This window comes from Scomber japonicus, chromosome 15 (genome assembly GCF_027409825.1).
Source record: "Scomber japonicus isolate fScoJap1 chromosome 15, fScoJap1.pri, whole genome shotgun sequence".
Classification (NCBI taxonomy): Eukaryota; Metazoa; Chordata; class Actinopteri; order Scombriformes; family Scombridae; genus Scomber; species Scomber japonicus.
The window spans coordinates 17,959,037-17,980,727 of record NC_070592.1 but is presented as its reverse complement, the minus strand read 5'-3'; the positions used below and the strand labels follow the sequence as shown (position 1 = coordinate 17,980,727).

General features: G+C 40.8%; 1 protein-coding gene across 2 annotated transcripts in view; it reads left to right on the top strand.

Annotated features, from left to right (window-relative positions):
* elmo1 (engulfment and cell motility 1 (ced-12 homolog, C. elegans)) overlaps positions 1-21,691 on the top strand; it is a 101,049-nt gene that overhangs the window by 6,484 nt on the left and 72,874 nt on the right. Inside the window, exon 1 of one of the 2 annotated variants that reach the window (XM_053334871.1) lies at positions 19,487-19,659. The exons of the other annotated variant lie outside the window; for it this stretch is intronic. The gene's annotated coding sequence lies outside the window, so the exon portion shown is untranslated. Of the gene's footprint in view, positions 1-19,486; positions 19,660-21,691 lie in introns of those variants that run through there. 2 annotated transcript variants of the gene reach the window in all.

The window sequence follows — 21,691 nt, the reverse complement described above, 5'->3', positions numbered from 1 at the left end:
CCTGAGTTGAAGTATCAGAATTTGATATCAGGAGAGAAAAAGCAGGACTGTGGCATCCCTATACAAAAGTGCTTTAGCCCAAGTAACATGTGATTTCACCATCACGTTACCTGGGCTGCACACACACGTTTTTTTTTTTTAGTACAGAGGTTATGGTTCAGTGCTCAGGGATCAGAGTGGACACTGGCTGTGGTCAGTTCAGTCTCTCATATCCAGTATTACAACATACAGCAGAGCACTACAAAGAGAAAAAGGAGGTAGAGATTAAAGGCAGCTTTTTTCCCAAGTGAGGAAAAGGTCTGACTGATCTTAGCTGCTACCTTTTGCGTGTGTGTTTTTATATGTCGGTGTGCGTATGTTTGAGCCATGAGTCACATGTAAAAGCTGGGGTCTAATCAAAGGTCTGCCTCTATGGCATCTCATGGGCTTCTCTCTGTTCTTTATAGTATAGTTGAGAATATTTCACCAACAACAAAGAGAAAGCCTTACAGTTGCAGAGTGTTGGAGGCCTGCAATGAACAAACAGCATGAATTGGAACCCTTCCCATTTCATTATCCTTTTTATCAAACAATATGCATCCTACAATATTTTTTAGTAACTATTTAAAATCTGTTTTAGGTTGTGAGACAACCTTTAAAAATAGTTGGACAACCAAGCAACATTTTCTTTAGACAGTAGAACAGTGTATCACAGGCAAGTCCAAACTATTCCATAAAGAGACATGTGGCTGCTGGTTTTCATTCCAACCAAGCAGTGGCACATCAAGCTTAACTCATTTAATCAATTGATCTTTCTTCTTTCTTCTGACAGTCAATTGGTTGAATAATGTGCTCTTGATTGGTTGGAACAAAAACCTGCAGGCGCTCGGCCCTTTATGGAATAGTTTGGACATGTCTGGTGTATCAGATTTAATAATGATATTTTTTAAACCCAAAACATAACAAAAAAATAACAACAACAACAAAAAAACCAATTAATTTGTTAACTCCATAAAGTGTGTGTGTCATAGATAAGAAACCTGTTTTGACCATAACTTAGTAAATCTGTTCATTTAGAGGCGAAGTGAGAACGTATTTTTTCCATTGTATACTTAATTAACTTGTATACTTATGTCCTCTTGTGGGGGAGTCAGGAAGCAGCCAGTCCCTAGAGATGTGGGGGGTTTTTTGTGTTTGTTTTTTTTTTTACAAGCAGATATCAGAACACCAAATTAATATTCATGAAAGTTTCCCTAAAATAAAAATGTAAAGCTGGGAATGTATATTCATATTAAATACGCCTTCTAATGTTATCTCTGACTAGAAATGTCTTATTACCTGACATTCCCAAATGTGTGTGTGTGTGTGTGTGTGTGTATATATATCTATCAGTGATTGTCTTTCTGGCTCCCACTCAGTCTCCAGCTCTTTAAATCTTCTCCTGTAAAGTGTGCTTTCTGCTTTTGGGTAATAAAAAATCTAATTAGAAACTTCCATCCAAATTCTCTCCATGTATGCAAGTTAGTGCACTTCCATCAAAAGTCACAATAGCTGTACCATTCCTCCTTTTGAAATATCAGTTACCTTCATTTTCCAATTTATTTTTTAGCATGCTCCGTGGAATGAGATTTTTCGTCACGAAGCCCTTATACAGTCTGGATATAACACCTCTGTTTAACTCTGACGAAGAGCATATTTCCAGACCACCACACCTTCTGTATTTTTCAAACCTGGCAACATATTAAGATAGAAACTGATCCAACCAAAAGCCTGCACACCCAAACACAGGAAAATAAATCTAGTGTAAGCAGTACAATGCAGTGAGGAGTGCACTGACTTGTTTATAGTGGAAACTAAACAACCAAGAAGCACCTGGAAGATAAGGGACACTCTTTCAAGGACAAAATGTTCATATTTTGGATGGGGAGGACAGATGGTTTGAAAGGAATGAAGGAGGTGATCTACATCAAACTAGAGAAACGATCAGGGGAGGAGGTGTACAACACCACTTATCCCCCACCTACGGTGCTATCCTTTTATCCCTTCCCAGGAGGCTTGAAGCCATTCACATTTGGCCTCATGTGACAACTCTACTGACTCTCGTTTACACTAGGCCTCAGGAGACTGTAACAACCCTATCGACTGTTGTGACACCAGCCAGGAGCATTGATAAACTGAGTGGTACCAATGACCTTGGGACTCTCTGCCAATAGTCAGTTGGGACATAAGAAGTCCCTTGGATGAGAGGCAAAGGGGGAGGGTCGGTGGGTACCAGCACCTTTGGCTAGCATCACCCGTTAGCTTCAGAGTGCTATTTTAGATTTCCTACTTCTTGTCCACCATGAACAAAAATACACACTTTGATATTATCTGAAATGGTCTCAGCATTATTTTACTAAACCGTCAAGTATCACAAAAATCAAACTGCCAGCATAAGCATGACCCGGAAGTCCCCTCGATTTTCTGTGTCTTACAGGCGCATGCACAATGATGATCTTGTCAGTATTGTCCCTTGATGAAAGTGGACAGCACATATGGATGACTGGAGGTTCAATGAGGTGAACCAGAAATAAAACTAGCTTGGTTTGCTGGGCATGAGGAAAGGAAAGAAAGCCACAAACTCATTTGGTTCCTATTTTACTGTTACATTACTTTGTTCCCAACACACTCTCTCTGCCCTTCCATTGTTTTGTTGCACTCTCTGTCACTTTGTCTCTAATATGATTTGATTTATGTATTAGAAAATGACTCTGTAAAGACTGAATTTCTTGCTTTCTGTCACTGAAGCAGAAGAAAGAATACAGTACATGCTCAGAAGAAGACAAGACAAAACATGTACCTATGTATGTTATGTTTATTTTGTAATGGTCCATCACCTGCTGTGACTATTTGTAACTCAAAGCTACAAAAACATGCACTTTTGGTGCTTTCCACACGTATCCGCTTATGGCTTGTTCATTTCAAGTTATTTCTGTAGGAGGACTTGAGGGTAGACTGAGGAGATAGGTGCAATAACACATATCTAAATGTACTGCATAATTAATGTGTTGGCTGAGATTAAGGATATGAACCCATTCTGTCACAATGCGGGCCTCCTGCGATGTCGACATGCTGCAGTAGTGTTTTCCATTAGGTTAGTCAAGGCTACCTTCAGAGAGAGGGGATTGAGGAGGAGTTGAGGGCCTCTCATATCATGCCAAGGTCACTGGCTTGCTCGATCTCTGGCTGGGGAGCTGCAAGCCTCGGATCGAAGGTGCATTGCTTTATGTCGGGGCTGCCTCTGAGTGTCAGAATAAATCAAAATGCAGAAGGACATTCGGGAAACGAGACACTTTGATATCTACCACTCTCTTACTTTTGCTCTTTCGTAGTTTCTGCATCCCCCTCATCCTTCCATGTTTCACCTTTTTATCCAAGCAACGCTGCATATACATATTGCCCAGTCTCTGACCCTTGCTGCCTACACACTGACCAGCAACAGCGGCAGTGTTCGTCAGGCCATCTGGAATAGATTGACTTGCGCATGGCTCCAGCGGCAGTCTATCCTGCTGTTGCTTCTAAGCTCACTAGCAGCCTGAAGTCAGTTTCTGTTGGCTCTGACCGGCCAGTAAAAACAAGCCATAATCACCCTCACACCCTGACGCTGCCTTTCATCACCTCTTAGCAACAGCTAATCTGTGACTTCTTGTTGGGCCTAGCAGAACCTTGCCCAGGGGTGACGTGGATGCTCATATTTGTTTCAACTTGCCTCACCCTCAGTCAAACCCTAGTGCCTATTATCTGCCCAAGCTGTTTGCGGTCATGAAAATACTGTACTTCTATTTTCTGCTTTATGAATTTGGTGCTGAGTAATAGCAACAACATACAGTATTGACGCGGTTCACCACAAAAATACAGTATTGTAAAAAGTCACAAGTTACTGGTGTGAAAACACCCAGGAGAGCCACTGTTTTTTTATTTGTCTTGCGTTGATGGTATCAGTGTTTTTGCCTCTTGTCATTCCTGCCTGCTGTCTTGTTGTGTCTGTACATTCAGGTTTCCCCTTCCATCTGAGAAGACACGTCAAGCAGTGTTTTATTGTTTCTCAGACTGTGTTGAGCTTTGGATTGCGTTTCTGTTTGGGGCTAGAGCAGACCCCCTCCCCCATCTGTAAACCACCTGCCTTACCCAGTGTCACCTCAGCTGGTCCATGCTGGCCGCACATCAATGTTTTCCATTTCCTGTGGATGTTACCAACGTCAGTGCGCCTAGCCCTTATCTTATTCCCAGCTATTTGAAGAACTGACTGTGGCTGTAGAATAACGTGGTACAGCTCAGCTCAGTTGGGCTCAGCATGACTCTCTATTGAGAAAAGAGGGGTATTGTAGTGGCAGACTGGCTGGGTTTAATGTTGCCTTCGGGGCTTGTTGCTGTGTCTGTTCTTTTGTTGTCTAGAGGGGAAGCTTAACACTCTGTGTTCGCATTTTTTGTGTGTGTGTATATCTGTGCTTGTCCGGCTGCTCTGACTGCATTTTCCAAACCAGACAGTGTCGTGGAAGAAAGACACAGGAAATACCAAGGGCAGCTGTACAATGAGAGAGCTAGCGGATGTAAAAGTCTTTAATTGTGGTGGTGAAAGTTTGTAACATAAAGTAGGACCGGTTACAGGTGTGACTGAAAATAACTTTAAAAGTAGATTTTAGTTAAAAGAGTCATGCCTCTTCAGTGAAGGTGGAAGGTGAACCACTTCCTGCCGATGTTGCATGTGAGCCGATCCACTTCCTGTTGACAGAACGCCTGAAGAGAAAGGTCAAGGCGTGTAGACACAACCCTGCAATCCAATGTAATATGGTTAATGGTTTTTAGTATCAGTTACAGGGCAGTCTGACAAGTGAATTGTCGGATGTCTGTTTCCATGTACCCAGTGAAAAGATGTATGGGGGGTTGTTATGCACCGATTACATCATTCCAATGACATCGTACCCACAGCAATGAAAGCCTGGCCTGAGGAATGCCCTCCACTTGTGTTTTTCTTTCCTTTACTCTTCCCCCCTCTTTCTCTGTCGCTCCCCGTTTCACATAAATGTGGTTTACATCCAATTAACCCATAAAAGGCAAAAATGAACTTCTTTGAATCCTATGCCCCAGTCCATAAATAGCAGAACTTCAGCCTCATTTCAAATATTGCTGCTGCTGCTGCTGCACCACAATTGAAGCCCCCACCCACAGTTTTACTATAAGTTGACAATAATAAGGCGGTGACAAGAAAAAGCCCCAATGAATGGCTTCGCAGGACTAGGGCATGGATGAAAGTGTTTTAGCAGTGGCTAGCCACCACACTGCTAGGGTGGAGGCCGAGCTGGCACAGTTGCTGGCTCGTGACTGACCAGGCGGGCGGGCAGGGCTGGAGTCTGTCTGTGGGTAAACACAGGGAAGGGAGGCAATGGTGTAGCATATGGTTTAAGAAAAAAAAGATGTGGGGGATAAATAAATAATAGGACAGTAAGCAGTGGAGAGTTGGAAGCTGAGGGCAGATCTTAGGGGCTAACAAATTAATGGGTGAGCCCGAAGTCTAAGCATGGGACATCTGTCAGGGGAGGGGTGGGTGTTGTGGGGAAAGGGTGTGGCATGCTTGAGGCAGAGTTTGGGCAAATAATGGGCAACAGAACAATCTGTGTGACACAGCTTTCACGGAAGAAGGAAAGAAAGACAGATGGGCAAATATTTTGAAAATCATCTCCAGCGTATAATTCGTAGTGAGCATGAGCTCATGTGTTGTGGCTGTGTGCAGCAGTGTGGGACTGATGAGCCGTTGGTGATGGTGATGAATAACATGGTGCCTCCAACAGTGCAGTGCAGTCAGTCAGTATGGCAGATAGGCAAAGAGCACCCAGCAGGGAGGACCAGAGTGTTCTGGTGAGGTCAGGTACTGAAGCCACCCAAGACATGTGTGCCGGTGGGTGTGTTTTGCGTGTGTGGAATTAAGGGTTACTTGGGGAGGGAGTTGGGGGGTGGGGTGGGGGGGACAGCTGGCAGAGCAAAGGGTGAGTGTAACGAGGAGTGTGTGTGACAGCCACAGTGACTCCTTTGTTCCCACTCACTTGTGCCAGTCACAGCTAGTAGATGGCTGATCTGTGAAGTGACTGAATCCTTTCACGGCACCTACACCAGATACACAGTCTAGCTTTACATTACTTTTCTCCTCTGTGTGTGTTTTGTGTATTTGTGTGTTTTTGTATGATTCCATACCACAGAATGTTGGCAATGGCAGCAGGAGATTTCCACAAGAGAGCCTATAACCATCTCCCATAATGTCAATGCTACCATAGAGCGCTTATTACGCTTGTGATGATGATAGTCATCAGTGCTAACATAATTGTAGCACCAGTAACATCGAACACTGGCCCGTTCGCTGTATGCTTAGGTAATGAGTGTTGTTGAGGGCCTGTGTTCTCTCCTGAGTTATGATTTAATAAGAGGAGTAATTTTTGCTCTGGTGAAGAGCAATGCTTTGTGTGCAGTAAACCTACAGAGGGAATGCTGCTCCTGCACACATTGAGTTTATCAAGGTGCAGAGCTACTTGAGACAGCTTATTCTAGCCTTCCTGTTATTAAACTTGTCTGGTGTGTGTTCACATGGGTATTTATCTGTCAGAGGCAGAGCACGTTAATTTTCCCTCCTCACAATGTCAGTAGCCTATAAATAATCGACCAACAGATACAGGACATACTACACATGTAGCGTATTCCTCTCCACTATTAAAATGTGCTTTTTTTTTCTCTGAAAGCTCTACATTAAAGCGTCCACTCTCCCACAACCATTTAGCTTTCCAATGATTTTTTTTCTAGTTCAATAAGCCTTTTCAGTTGCTGACTTCTTCCTCTGAGTATCTGAACCATTTAGTTCAAGTAGGACAAGTAAAAATAGCTACAAATCAATCCCAAATGTTCTCGGGCTCTTCGCACATCTCGATCTAGGCTAGCGCAACCCAACAGGGGGATAGAGTGACACGGCATTCAAAGCCAGGCAGGAGTTGACTGGCAGACTGGCACTTTAGAGGAGGTCATGTTCATTAAAAAACATGACTGGTGGCATAGATTTGGGCCTTGACACACTTTAAAAGCCATTAAAGAGGCAGCAGTGGATTATGGTTTGTTGAGTTATGATGATGATATGACCTTTTGGTTATTACATGCTTCAGTGGAGATGGTAATCCCCTGAGCTATTGAATTTGGCTAAGTGGAGACCATGTTTCCATTAAGAGATGTATATGACGTGTACAACAGTGCAGCAGCAGTTGAAATTGTCGGATACTCAGAAAATGTCACATACTGTAAATTGTTGTGTGGTCCACAAGAGAGATGGCAGAATAAAAAGGGCTGCAGGGTTAAGAAGCAAATTGCATTCATTTACAGGAGGGCAAATGGCAATGATAGTTTGTATTTGATGTTGGATTCATTCTTACCTACATTTTCTTTCAGCTACAAGGAAGTTACACAACCTTTTAAAACAATATGTTTGGATTTGTTTGAAATTTAAACGTTTAATGGTTTTCATCAAATTAAAAATTTCTCCACATTTTTACACATTATAGGTATTTATTTGAAATGGTTGAAAAGCAACAAGTCTAACTCCAATGCAGTCTGAGTATCAAATCTCTCAGCATCAGCTCACTGCAGCATTACTTTGGTGTGGAGCTTTGGCCAGATATTTAAGATTCACTTGTAACACACTGGGGCTGCATGTTTTATTTCTACTGTTTATACCTTTACGCAGTACAGTAACAGTTCTGCAGTATGTGCTGGGAGTTCTAATTTCTCTATAAGTTGCATTAGCAAAATGGCAACACCAGGTTATACCAAGTGATGCGCTTTGCACAGACTGAGTGGGCAGAAACAAACAGAGACAGTAAGTGTGTGTGTGTGTGTGTGTGTGTGTGTGTGTGTGTATGTGTGTGTGTGAGAGAGAGTGTAAGAGAAACTCAGTTCAAAAATGTTTTTTGAAAGGTCAAAACAGAAACTAAAATGAATCTGAATCAAGGAAAACTGATTACTGTGAGGAAAGAGAAAACAAGTGCATCCAGCTCCACTTTTGACAAAAATATTGTTTGTGCCTGTACCAAAAAATTATCTCAGAAAGGCGATAATGACATTCAAAAACTGTGGAAGCTGCATGTTGCTGTATTTGTAGCAGTGCAGGGTTAACCTCACATGCTGATACAACCTTGTCATGACTAACATGATATCACACAGAACTGTTAACTCATTATACTCGGTTTCCATTTTCAGTCTGACATTGAATCTACTCTAGCCATTTCTGTGGGGGAAGGGGATTCAATTTGATCACCACTAAATGCTCTGGCTTATGGTGATGATGTGAGTTGGACAATGTTTGGCTATGGCTTGTCCGTTTTCAACGTTTCATGTTTCATATTCCAACTACACTGAAATGTATTTCTGAAAACATTTGGGAGGAGAAATAAACAATGTGTTAACAGAATCTTGATTCATATTTGATCAGAGCCGCCTAGTTTTACTCCTTTATGGTTACGGTGCACAGCTTGGCAACGCTTGACAACAGCTTGACAATACCGTTAGACACCCTGTGGCGCTCATTGGATTGATCGCTTTTTCATCCGAGAAACTGCTGTTTCATGTCAAGATGCCAGACCAACAGAATCAGTCAACTCAACTCAGCGGAGCAGTGAGATTCACAGGTCTGGACCCAGGCTACACTAATATAGATTAACGAGAGTCCAACATCATACTCAACAAAGTTCACATCAGTCATGAGAAAAAAATTGTAATTCAGCTCAACACAAAGTTTAGTGAGTTTTAACCCTGTTCTCATAAGGCACCACAATCTCAGAGAAGCTTTCTGTGTGTCTGACTTTCATGGGAAAATCAGCAATCCAATTCAAACACTGGGGTAGAATATGCACTGTCTTCCTGTGTGTATGGCTGTAGGGGTCTCCCAGATACGATACTGCAATCTAGGTTGTGTATGTTTGTCTATACGCTGAAAAAGCGAAGGCCTGGCCTTGGTGGCTCAGCAATCATTTGCAATGGAAATTCCCTGACCCAGGATGCCCAATCCTTCATATCCCATTTAACTCGATGGAGCACATGCCAGCCCTGCCAGCACTGTGAGCGCAGGCAGTTAAGCTCCAATAATGTAACAAAGTAGGTCTGAAAAAAGCTTTCTAGTCATCAGCCTACCAGTAACCTTTTAGTTTAAAACCTTCCAAGTTTAATTAGAAGTGTTTTACTTCCTTGCAGGACGCTGTAACTAGAAATTGCTAAATACTATAACTTTTTTCATCATTTATTGTTTTAAGCAAAGCAATGCTCATAAATATATTTTAGCGTCTGTACTTGTATTTTTAGAGAGGTATGGATTTGCTAAATTGAAATTTGAACCATTTTTATGACACCAGCCTTAGCAGATAACAACTGATTAATGCAAAGTCTTCTGCTTCCAGAGCTTTGCACCAAACTAATCCAAATGTTATCATCAAATAGTTTATGTTTGTATTCATAGTTTTATTTCTCTGTTTGGCCACTTCCTGAAGTTCTAATTGGATTTTATGGCTTTGTATTTTCTTTGTACCCCTGAAGCACCTGTAGGTACTATAGAAATAAAATGTACTTTGTTTCTTCTTTGACAAAAATAGAACTAGATTGGATGTCTAATTTGCTGTATTGCGCTATGTCACATGTTTCTTTCATCAGTTTTTTATTCCCATATTTTTCTTTTCCCCCCTCTCTTTTGGTAGGCACTTTGAACAATAACACAAGACACTTAAAAGCATCCATAGAGAGAAGGCATTCATTTTTCTTTTGTCTTATAGTTGTGGTATAAATAGAATGTAACTGTCTTTTTTTTGGATCTCCATTTGAACTGTGTCACCAAGTATCAAAAACCATTTGTGTAACTATTGCAGGTCACCGGCCAAATAAAGGTAATATTTCAGTTTTTATTGTGATCTGCAGGGACCTAGACCAAATTACTCTCAATTTAAAACACTAGAAATACAAAATTAGAAATATACATTAAATAAAAAGGCATAATTGACATATGATAATTGTGCCATTTTTCACCCTAAATTATTAAATCTGTCTTTACGCATTTTGAAAAGAAGCTTGTTTAACAAAATGTGCACCATGACATACAATATGACGCCTAGCAGTTCCAGTTATTACAATACACTGCCATACTGTCCGTGCTCTTGGGCAGAAAAGTATTCCTTTCTCTCTAAAATGAGTGAAACTAAACCTTTCGCCACAGTGTTGTTCTTGCATAATCCTGACTGCTCTATTCTGGGAGTCGCACACAACTCATGCCTGGTTCGACAGAGTGCCCTGCTCTTATTGCGGGTTTGTGGGTGTGTGCAAGTAACTTCCCACAGCACCTGCCTGTTGGTTTTCAATTAGCACACAGAAGTGTTACCATCATTATCTTGCTCATGAACAGCGATAATCCAGTTAAGAGATAGAAGATCCCTCAAGAGCCGTATTCAGTTAGCCGGGATGGATGGAATAACTGCTGTCTGGGTTTTATGAATGGGAAGCCCCGCAGAGGATAATATAAAAGGCAGTTTTATGTCTGTTATCTTTTGATTGTATATACACTTGTGGTTGAGCAAGCATCTTTTCCATAATACCCTTTTGTCTGGTTCTTTTTTCCCCTGCTGTCTGCTGGGTAATTTTAGCACACTTGGGGAAGTGGGATTTCACATTTTTTTGTTTGTTTGTCTCTTAAGTCTGGAAAAAGACACTTGACCCTGCTGAATTGAAGAGTAGGGGCCAGTTAAAGCATAAAGAATGATTTTGGATGTTTTTAAAAGAATTTCTAGCTTTTTTTTGAAAGATTGATTTAAAGGACTGAGGACTGTGTTTGCTTTTTTTAACAAGCAATTTGATTTTCTGACCTCTGCCTTTTGTAAGGATAATTTTTTTTATTTCCATAGCAGAGCTCTACACTGCATATGGTGGATGAAACATGCCTATCACGATGCAGTGTTGGAGAAGAGTTATTGATTTGGCCTGCAGTAACATGGTTTGATTTGTTACACAATGTGGAAACTGGAGTTAGTCATGACTTAATGTGTGTGTATGTTTTTTTTTTCTTCTTTTCTTTCTTTTTCAATGAAGGCCCAGCTTTATAACCCGAACTGTGTCAGTGGTTTTATTGACAAAAGGCAGTTTATGTTTATGTGGTTGTTTGACCGCTCTGAAATGCACCCACATGGACTGAGTGGGGGTGCGAGAGAGATGCTCCGACGTGCTAGCTGTTCTGCTAGAGTAGTCAAGGTCACTTTATGGTGGAGGCGTTTTTCTGCTTGTGAATGAATAATGCTGTGCCGGTCCCTCCTGATGCTACAACGCCTCCCGCCTCCTCCAACACACACACACACACACACACACACACACACGCACACAGGCTTCAAAGTTAGACAATGGCACTATAGACCTGTTTCCATGACTTCCTTCTCTAACCAAAAAGCACCATTCATCCCCGCCTCGGTCATGTGACTTGGCAGGGTTTTTGTGTGGTCCCTACCCATCCCCTCTATACATACAAAGATAGGGGTCCAGTGAACTTTTTCAGGGTGGTTTGTTCCTTGAAGCGTGGCCCCAGAGGCTCCAATCATTGTTGTCTACAGTGATCAGTCAGGGGGAAGTTCTGGTCAATCTGCCCCCAGCCCCCACTCTCCACTGCTTTGATCGTTTTCTACATCACAAATTGTTGTGTCTATGGGAACAAGGCAGATTTTTGTGGCATTTCTTTTGGCTGACTTGAGCTTGCGCTAGATTTTAGCATAGTTTGTTTCATGATATTGAAAAAAGGGACTTTAATAGCAAAGAAGGGAAAGTTTAAGATCCCACAGGGGTAAAATATGTATTTCTTTCATTCTTAATCACTAGTTTTCAATCTTTTGTATGTCCCACATTTCATTATGAAAAGAATCTACATGACCAGAGTTCAGACTGTAATGGGTTTATCAAAGAGATGGAAAATAGTCAGAGTTAATATTTTTTGGTATATTGTTTGTTTTGACACATACTGCAGCTGAATTTGATAAATGTGATGGTAAAGGACAAGAGCAGAGATTAAAGGCATAGTTCAACACTTTGAGAAAGCATTCCTAAAACTCATGACTAATACATTATATCCCATATCATTTAATCTGTACAAATTGTGGTTTTAAGGGGGTTAGGTGACAGACTGCTTCTTGGCGGGTAGCGATGACTTCCTGGAGATTAGGCTTGTTGTTTTTTTGTTTGTGTGTTTTTTCCTTTGCAATACACAAGTTATAACTTGTTTATCAGTGAGCTTCAGAGGAATTACTAGGTGGATTTTTTTTTAACTGAGCCCAGCTAGCTGTTTCCCTCCGTTTCGAGTCTATGTACTAACCAAAGCTAACTGTCTCCAAGCTCCAGATTCCTATATAGCCCACAGACATGAGGGTCATATCAATCCTCTCATCTGGCTCTAGGCAAGGAAGCAAATATTGTGTTTCCCCCAAATGTCAAACTATTTCTTTGATAACATTCTGCTGGTAGGTGGCTGAATTATTTGCTACAATCCACTTTTGAAAAAGTTAGTCTAGATCATTTCATTTTTGCTCAGTTGAGGTTTTAAACTACTAGCCTCTTGCAATTTGGAAATAGTTTCCTCTGCTCCTTTTATTAGTTGAAACCCTATCATGCATTTTTCTGTGACAGTAATCAATTATAAGAAATATATGTTTAAGATAACATTTGATTAGTGAGTGTTTGGAGTAAATGTTGGCCACAATCAACATTTGGTTAAATCCCTTACTTAGCTTATATTTGATTAAATCCATACGCTGCTGCTGTTTTAAGCATTAAAAATCACTGATTCCAGTCTGTGCCTTTAAACATCCAGGCTCTTCTTTCCAGCTTTGTCCTGACAGTCCAGCTATGCAAGTCCATTACTCCTAAGACCCCACGGGCCTGCAGCCAGACCAGCCGTTGGGGAGTCTTCTGGGGACGCACATAGCATAGCTGACATTTCTATCTCCTCAACCAGCCCCTTTACTCTTGTTAAAGCTGAGGTCATTTGGGGTTTAGAAACCACTGTTATCAGCCTTAGAATTTAAAGAGGTTCGTAAAAGCTTTCTGGTGAAGATCAGTATTTGTGGTCAAGCACACAGAATTTTTTGGAGGAGATTCTGATGAAGTGGGGTCTTTTATGGTAACTGTAACCATTAGCAATGTAAAAAAAAAAAACAAGAGTAAATCTGTGTACTTTCAGGATTTCAGCCCTCTAACACACTGATTACCTGTCAGCATGTACACAATATGGTACATTAAAGGCTTTCAGCTAGAGTCCAACAGTCCCCATGAGGTTAATGTTTCCTGCTGCTGCACAGATTCCAAAGTCTGCATCAACCACGTTTGAAGACAACATTGCATATTTTTATTCAATGTTATTTCCATAGCCCAATCTTCTTATATCTGTCAGTTGGGAAGAAATACACTGTTGTAGAGTGGGTGTTTGACCTGGATAGGCTGCTTCCAGCAGGGCTGAGAAGCCTGAGAGCAGAAGGTCACACTGTCAGTGACTCACTAAGCCTGTGGGCTCTCTCTCACTCTCTCTCTCACACACACACACAGGCAAACACACACAAACACACACAGCTTCCAGGGTAAACACCTAATTGTGCGCCTCTTTTCTGTTTTTAAGCTCTCACCGCTGACCTTGATGCTGACTGATATTGAGTTATGTAATGGGGGAGGATGGCATGTTATTTTTGAATCTAAAGAGTAAGGAGATTGTGTTTGAGCAGAGCACATAGCCTATTGTGTTTCAGTTAGTGAGGCAATGTAGGAAAAACAACATGTTTAATAGTCACCTTACATAATGCTCTTGAATGCACAAGCTGAAAGTGCAGAGGATTTAAATATACACACAGGTTTTTAATGGTACAGGTAATGTTTCATAAGCCCTAAAACATCCCAAAATATCCCAAATTGAGGTTCATCAGGGGACGGTCATGAATTTCATTTTCATCACCATGTCCTCAGTTTCCAGTATGTTCTAACTCAGATGTCTCCATTTAAAGCCTAATAACTCTGAATTAAAAAAAAAAACAACAAATCCATATTAATGCAGTCATCATTAATCATCATCATCATCATCATAATGAAATAATTGTATTCGGCTGTCTAACTCCAAACATTTCATCTTCATTATTAATTTCACATTAAGCATAACACTCCGTAGTGTCACATTGCATGTATTCTTGAGTCTATTTCGTTATGTTGGCTTATATTGTGTTATCATCATCAAATTATTTTAATTTACCCCTAAATATGTGTGTTAAAGTAAATATGCAGATAGTGTTTATTTAATTCATTAGCAAATTGGCAGCTAAAACATGAATGAAAATGTTGCACAAAAGTAGGACCACCAGTGTGCTCTCACCATGTATACTTTATTATTGTTACTGTATATTGTAAGTAGACAGGTTATGCAAGTGTCCGTTTCTTTTGACACCGCCATTTTTCATCTTTGATTTAAAGACGACATGGGATCAGGAGCAATAACTAAGGGATACTTTGTCATTTTGGGTAATATGGTTTTTTGCTTTCTTGCAGAGGGTTAGGGTTATGTACTATTATGTTTCCTGGCTGGATGCAGTCACTTACTGGAGTCTTGCCTTCACTGTGAGTTTGCAAGACAACCATCAAAGACTCCAATAAGTTACTGCTTCAGGCCAAAAAAAAAAAAGTTTGGGAACAGTTTGGGATACATGCATGGGTTAAACAAATTAGATCTAACGGGTTCATTTTTGAGCTGTAGAAGTGCCGGTTGGCAGATTTCGTTACCTCCGGCAGCACCAGGCCTCGCTGTTTCTCGCTATTTCCAGTCTTGATGTTAAGCTACAGTAAGCAGCTGCTGGCTGTAGCCTTTGAAATAGACATTAGAGTGAGATTTTTACTCTGTGATTGGTTCTTGTGCTGTGGTGCATTTGCATAATTTTTCATCTTGCATCATAGGCAGGAGGAGAAGAGAAAACGTCTTGATGGTTGATGGTCTGAGTATGTTTTTCAATGTGCACAGCTGGTGCTTTGCTGAGTGTAGCTGTGTACAGATAGTGTCAGGATTTAGATTTGGGTAATTAAGACTGTCAATTATGGTAGATCAACAGGTGTAACAGGACATTAGCATAAAACTTCCAAATTTAATGGTGTACTAAATGGGACCCTTTCTACCAGCATAACCACAGTGTAACCAGTATGAATTGGCTGTTTATGGCTGTTTATCCACCTATTCAGCCACAGCTATGTATGTGTTCCAGTCCATTTCCCACTGAACATGTGTGAAGTCAGACTTCTGTCAGAATATTGGGGTGTCAGCAGCACATTAGCCTCTGTGATTATGTTCCAAAAATTATTATGATCAGTATTATTATAAACTACCACAGAGGATAATATGAGCATATTCAAACAACCCGTGGGCGGTGTGACCCAACTAACAGTGTAATGCTACTTGACATTTCATGAAATAAGATAGACCCAGGAGTGTTTGGTCCAATTAAGTAGCTGTTGTAGCTAGCAACTTGTGTATTTATTAACTTTGCCTCTGAGGTGCTGTTTACTCTGTATGAAATGGACTACATTTTAGTGAGGGGAAGTCTGTATTTTAATTCCTATTCAGAAATAAAGGAAGGAAATTCTGCAAAATACATGCAACATTTCTGGAAAAGGTCAAGTACTGTATGTTCTACTTCCACTGTTTTGAATGGGCATTTCTGTAATATTACTATGCATTACTGTTTGTTTTGATGATTTGCAGACCTGCATGTACATACGAGGAGGAGTGTTGAAAATGATGATTTGGACTGCAAGCTTTAATTTGATGGCGATCCTTTGTACTATGGGAATGGTTTGCTTTTATTACATATGGCCCATGGTAATTACATTACAGCTCTTTCCTAAGTAAAATAAATCCAGTTCAGACTTCCTGCTCCATCTCAGCAGGAATTTTGCCACCCTCCCACTATCCTGTTCTGTGTGGGGATATAGGCACTGTGTTTCTGCAGGCTAGTAACTTGTTTATTCATTTGTATGAAGGCAGTTAGTATATGTTAGCATAGCAGCCAGCCACAGGCAGACAAGGCTAAAGTAGATAGTAGTTGTGTTTTTAGAGCTCCGGTTGCTTTGGGTAGCAGGCCATAGTGTGATTGTACACCTACATGTCAGGTGATGTGCAGTTTGAGATGTAATAAGATTAAATATGGCCCAGTCTTCTGTTTTCTCCAGCAAACACTGTATGTTCAAGGGTGTCTGCATGGATCATAACCACTGGAGTTTGATGATTACAAGCAAAGTCTGTTACTTAGCTTCAAGTGGAATACATTTGGATGTGGTATTGAATAATAGATGCTACCCTGAGGTGTTGTGGTATTATCTTTGCCTGACAACCTCCTCTGCAAGCAGACTGTGGGAATGTGCAAATTCATTTTATGTTTGAAAAATGTGAAGGAAAATCTGTGAATAAGAAAAAAGGATTATGAAACACTAATCAACAGAATGACGTCAACACCTGCCTGGTATTATTCCATGTCTGCATTTCCATTTTACATTTTGGGGTTTTCAGTCGACACAATCATCTAGAGCCATTTAGAGCTGAGTGCAACCATAAGCTCAAATTTCTGAATCACCAATATTACAAGCAACTGGTAGTAATGTGTGGCAGTGTCGGAGCCACAGCTGACTGATAATCATTTCCTGTGAATGGTACAAACAATAACAACCAACAATCATTTTGATAAGTAGTCTGGCTGGCAACACATTCTCTGGTTTTGTAACTGAGTATGGCTACAGTAAATTATCATATTTGTATTTTAAGTTTAGCACTGAAAGTATACACCTCCTGTACATTCCTGTTTTACTGCAGCACAAATTGTTATTTTTCATTAAAACTGGCACAAATCAATGCTACACTACCACGCAACCTTCCCAGTTATGACAGTCAATAATATTTGATTTTGAGCAACATAAACATCAGTGTTTGTTGGTAATAATTTCTGAATACTTCTCACTTTTTCAAATATTGTTGTACACATCCAGCCTTACATGCGAAGACTGATTAACTCTAGATTGGGTGTGCTGCTACGTCACACATATCTGGTCAGTAAATCATTAGTCCTGTATTAACCCTTGAGAAAAAAAACTGAAATCAAAAGGGAGACATTTATATTTTTAATTATTTTATTTCATGTTTGTGGTACAAAAGATTTACATTATTCAGATAAAATACTGTTCTGTCATCTGCTTACGTAGCTGGAGTCCTTCCATACATTAAATCCTGAATAAACACACTGAGCCTCATAGCATCCTGATACACAACACAACAAGAGGCAGAGACTCCCAACATCAACCCACATTAGCATTCCTGCTAAAGTCTCTTTCTTATCTAACTTACAATCATGAACATGTGTCTTTTTGTGCACCTCAGCTTGCTAAATGAGCCCCCCAAAAAGAATTCACCAGAGAAAAGTACCCCACTAACATCAATTAACAGGCTAGGTAGCTCAGCTGCAGCACCTTAAACAGTATGTAAATATATCTGAAAAGTCACTATGGTCAGGTTAGATTGTGATTTGGTTGTTGCTCTTCCAAATCGTGACACACTTTCCAGTTTGTTTACTTTGTCTATGTTATGTAAGGTGTAACACTGTTAGCCTGCCAGCTAATATCAATCAAATAAACCTCTGATATGCCTGCCCAGCTGGCTGAGACAAAAAGGAGCTTCTCTGATATTTTTACAAACACTTTTTTTCTTTATTCTAATACAAAGCTATTAACAAGCTATTTTCTTTGACTGCAAAGAGGGGTAAATGTGGTTTTAATTTAACTTGAACACTCCAATCAAAGTACTGTCTACTGCTCTTGAACTTTCTTTTTCTGTAGAGGTAAAATTGGCAGTTCCCACCATCATATACCAACAGCATACACTGCCTCTGCTTGCATTGCATAGAATTACAAAAGTTTGGTCCTCAGTGACTTTGGAGTTTGGATTTTTGAGAGGTTGACAACAGACACGGTGCAGCATCTTGAATGGGTCAGCGGAGCTGGACGTGACTACAGAGGCAGAACATTCAAGAGGGAGCTCGGATAGATTATTAAAGCTTTGACATGAAGTTGGGCCGAGTGGGTCCCCAGTGAGTTCACTGACTCAGCAGACTTGGCTGAGTACAAACCTCAGTTTCTCTGACAGGCAGTCGTGTAGATCACAGAAATATTCTTGGCTGTTTAGTGGGAGTCATTAGTGACAAAGGTCTTCTAAATATTTTCACTTCCTCAGGTCTCCATGGCATTTTAGGTTTGGCTTCAACAAAACTGCAAACCACATGACAACTCGCATACAACCCTGCCGTCTTTCCCCTATTTTCATAGCTAAACATAAACTCAATAAGGATGTGATCTGTTTCTATTACCTTTTTTATTTTTTTCATTGGTGTTGTTGTGTTGAATGTTTTCCTTCTTGAATCTACTTTCTCCTGTTGGGGCTCTATGGGAGTTTGAGTCAGAACTAAAAGTTGCTGGATGTTTTGGTTTATGAGGCTCACACGAACCAAAGTTGACCTCAGCTTGGGTGGAGTAAACATCTGCTTTTGCGTGTCACTTGCACATATGGCCTGTTGAGTACTCAGTGTGAAATGAAGATGTAATGTCCTGGTCAAACATTGAATGTTTCATTTGGGCATTTAGCTTCTTAGCTCATGATTGGGGTCCTTGTTGTTGCAGACTCACCCTGCTTATGCCTAGTTACATTCTCTCTAAATGCTTTAGTCATTCTAAATTAGAATGTTTTAGAATTAACTGAGAGAAAACTTTCCTCTGATAGGTTAGCCTTGCCAGGTGTGCACTTGGTTTTCTTGGTGGACATTGAAAAATGCATCAGAGTTACCCATAATTGATTGAACTAGATACATTAATTCAGTTTTTAATTTACATGCATGATATGGATGCATACTTTGTCTTTCCATACATGTGGATCTTAAAGATCCCCTTCAGATTTGTATTAATCCCCTTGGAACAATAATGTGTGTATAATATGTTAAAATACTTAAAATGGTATCCACACATCAGATTCTCCCTCAATAAAAATTCCAGATTCTCTGAATATACAAATATATTTTATTTCAAAACTTGAACTGTTAGACACAGGATGTGTCTAAGGTCATTTCTCAGTGTCAAAGGCTTCAAGTTTCCACATCACATTTGTATAAGTTTCATGCTGGACCAGGATTGGCTTCCAAACCATAAATCACTCTGTACAGTGAAGCTCAAGAGAAGTCACAATAAACGCACATTTTTGAGTGGAGGCGGACTCTAACTTAGACTGTCATCCTGCTGTCATCTTATCTTTGAATTTTGCCGCTTTTTTTCTGTGACAGACCTGTTTCCTCTTTACTCGACAAACGCCTACTTCCTCCTTCAGTCTGTCTCTCTTACCCTCTTGGTTGTTTTTTTGCCTCAAGCGACGCACTGCACAAACGGTAGTGAAGCCTTTGTCTTAAGCTTATGATGCTGAAGGCACCACTCTTGCAGGCAGACACTTAGGCTAAAATTGCTTAGAAAAGAGTTTCCGTCTTTATCCACTTGAAGCAGGTGTTTGCGCGAAAAACTGCTGTACCTTTTGGTTGTCAAGTTTTCCGGGTGAGTCTTCATTGTGTTTTGTTTTTTTTACCCTTTCCTTCTTACTACACAGGATGCAGTAGGCCTCAGGGTGCGGCTCTGTGCACTTTCCTGCCTCCTTCCCTCTCCAGTGTGCCACCAGTGGGCACAAAAATTGTGGTGAGATGTTTGCAGTCTGGAGTAACGCATGTCTTGGTACATACCGTCCATGCTTATTGGCTGATCTGAGATGGGGACTTGGTGGGTTTTCCACATCCAACCAGAGAAGAATGGAAATGTCAAAGAACGGATATGTTTTAAGACAGTTGAGGGTTGTGGCCTCATGGTTTGAGTGGGATGGAAATGTGGTGTCTGTAGTTTATGATTTCAGAAAGGATAAAGAAAATACATACTAACACAGCTCATATATCGTCTGCATTGGAAAGTAAATACTATTCCATACACATTATGGATTAGTTCTGTGCCTCCGGGCCTAATTTTGCCTTGTATTTTTTCTTTCTCTGGCAAGTGTCTTCTTTTTCTTGTCTCCTCGCCTCTAAATGTTCCAGTGTTTTGATTATCTGGGTTTGCAGAATGCCATCCGAGTACCTCTAATTGTTTCTGACTCACTTGTTTACCTCAAATTGCTGGCTTGCTCTGCTCGCAACACACTATTTAGGCTACGCTTGTACCCTGTTCAGCAACACACTGTAGCTCCATGCTTCACTTGTTATCCTGTGCGTACAGATTTATATTTATATACACATACATAGAGTCGTGCACAATGTAAGTGCAGGAGTTGACTCATTGTTCCGTTAGCAGGCTGATGGCTCAGCAGGAGGAGTTGTTGCGAACTGCTGGTACCGACATTTGACAGGATATCCTGGTTGCAGCATTTGTAGTGAGAACCAGGTTCATGAAAGAAAAAAGCCTGCAGAGAGGCGCAAAGGCCCGGCAAGAGTCAAACAGAGAAGTCACCAGGCTGTGAAGATGATTGCATGCTTGTCAGTCTCACCTCCAAACTTTAAAAGATGCCATGCTGAAACAATTAAATAACATCTCCTCAAATGGTGATTTGGCTGTGTGGAAAACATCTGGCTTGTGCATTTTCTTTGTATATTCTTGGTTTTATTTAAGCATGTTGTCTCTTAGAGCATGCCACTTCCTCCTTTGAATCTAGAAACCATATTTCTAAATCCAGACTCCAGCCTTCCCCCTTTTTTCCTTTTGTCTCCTTCCTTTATTTGTAGCTTTTTGTCAGCCTTTTGTGTCAGAGCTAAAGGCTTTTCCTGTGGGCTGGCTGCTGGGTATGTGATGGTTGGGCAGGGATTGGGTGCAGCACAGCGCATTTTTAAGATTCTTGCTTTGAATGTTCTCTCTCTGTCATGTTTTACTCTTGAGACTGTGGTGTGTTTTTGTGTTAATATTCTGCACAAACCTAAGGGAGGGCGAGGATATGTACGTGTGTGTGTCTGTGTGTGTGTGTGTGTGTGTGTGTGTGTGTGTGTAGTTCTGATATGCACACACCTCTCCTCAAGGGTGTAACATGACCATCCTGTGGTTGGTGTGTGTAGGTGTGTGAAGGCGTCACGCTCGGAGCCACAATAACTCTTGCTCCTCTGCACCGTGTCGATGGCCTTTTGTCTCATCTCTCGGAAAAAGGATGGTGCTCTTTTTGTCTCTCACACACACCCTCTCATACATTCAGGCCCCTGCGGTGAAGCGGGCCCTTTTGTAGAGGCATCAAATGAAGAGCTAGAAGGGTCTTTTTGAAATCGATCCAGCACATAGGTTGAAACAGACACACCCACACACAGGCACTAACATACACTGAAGCACAATTATGTGCTACTCGCCCCCACTCAACATGCACGATACTGTGAAACTTAAGCAGCCGGATGTGGAAGTGTAAGAGGATTAATTTTTACAGTCCATGATTGACATGTGACCTCGTGCTGCAGATTGTTTCATGGTCTGTGTGGTGGAAAGATTCAGAAAAAGACTTTTTGTTGATGTTGTGTTTGGTTTGTTATGTGCAGTTTGCTGTTCATGGCAGTAAATTATGAAAATATTG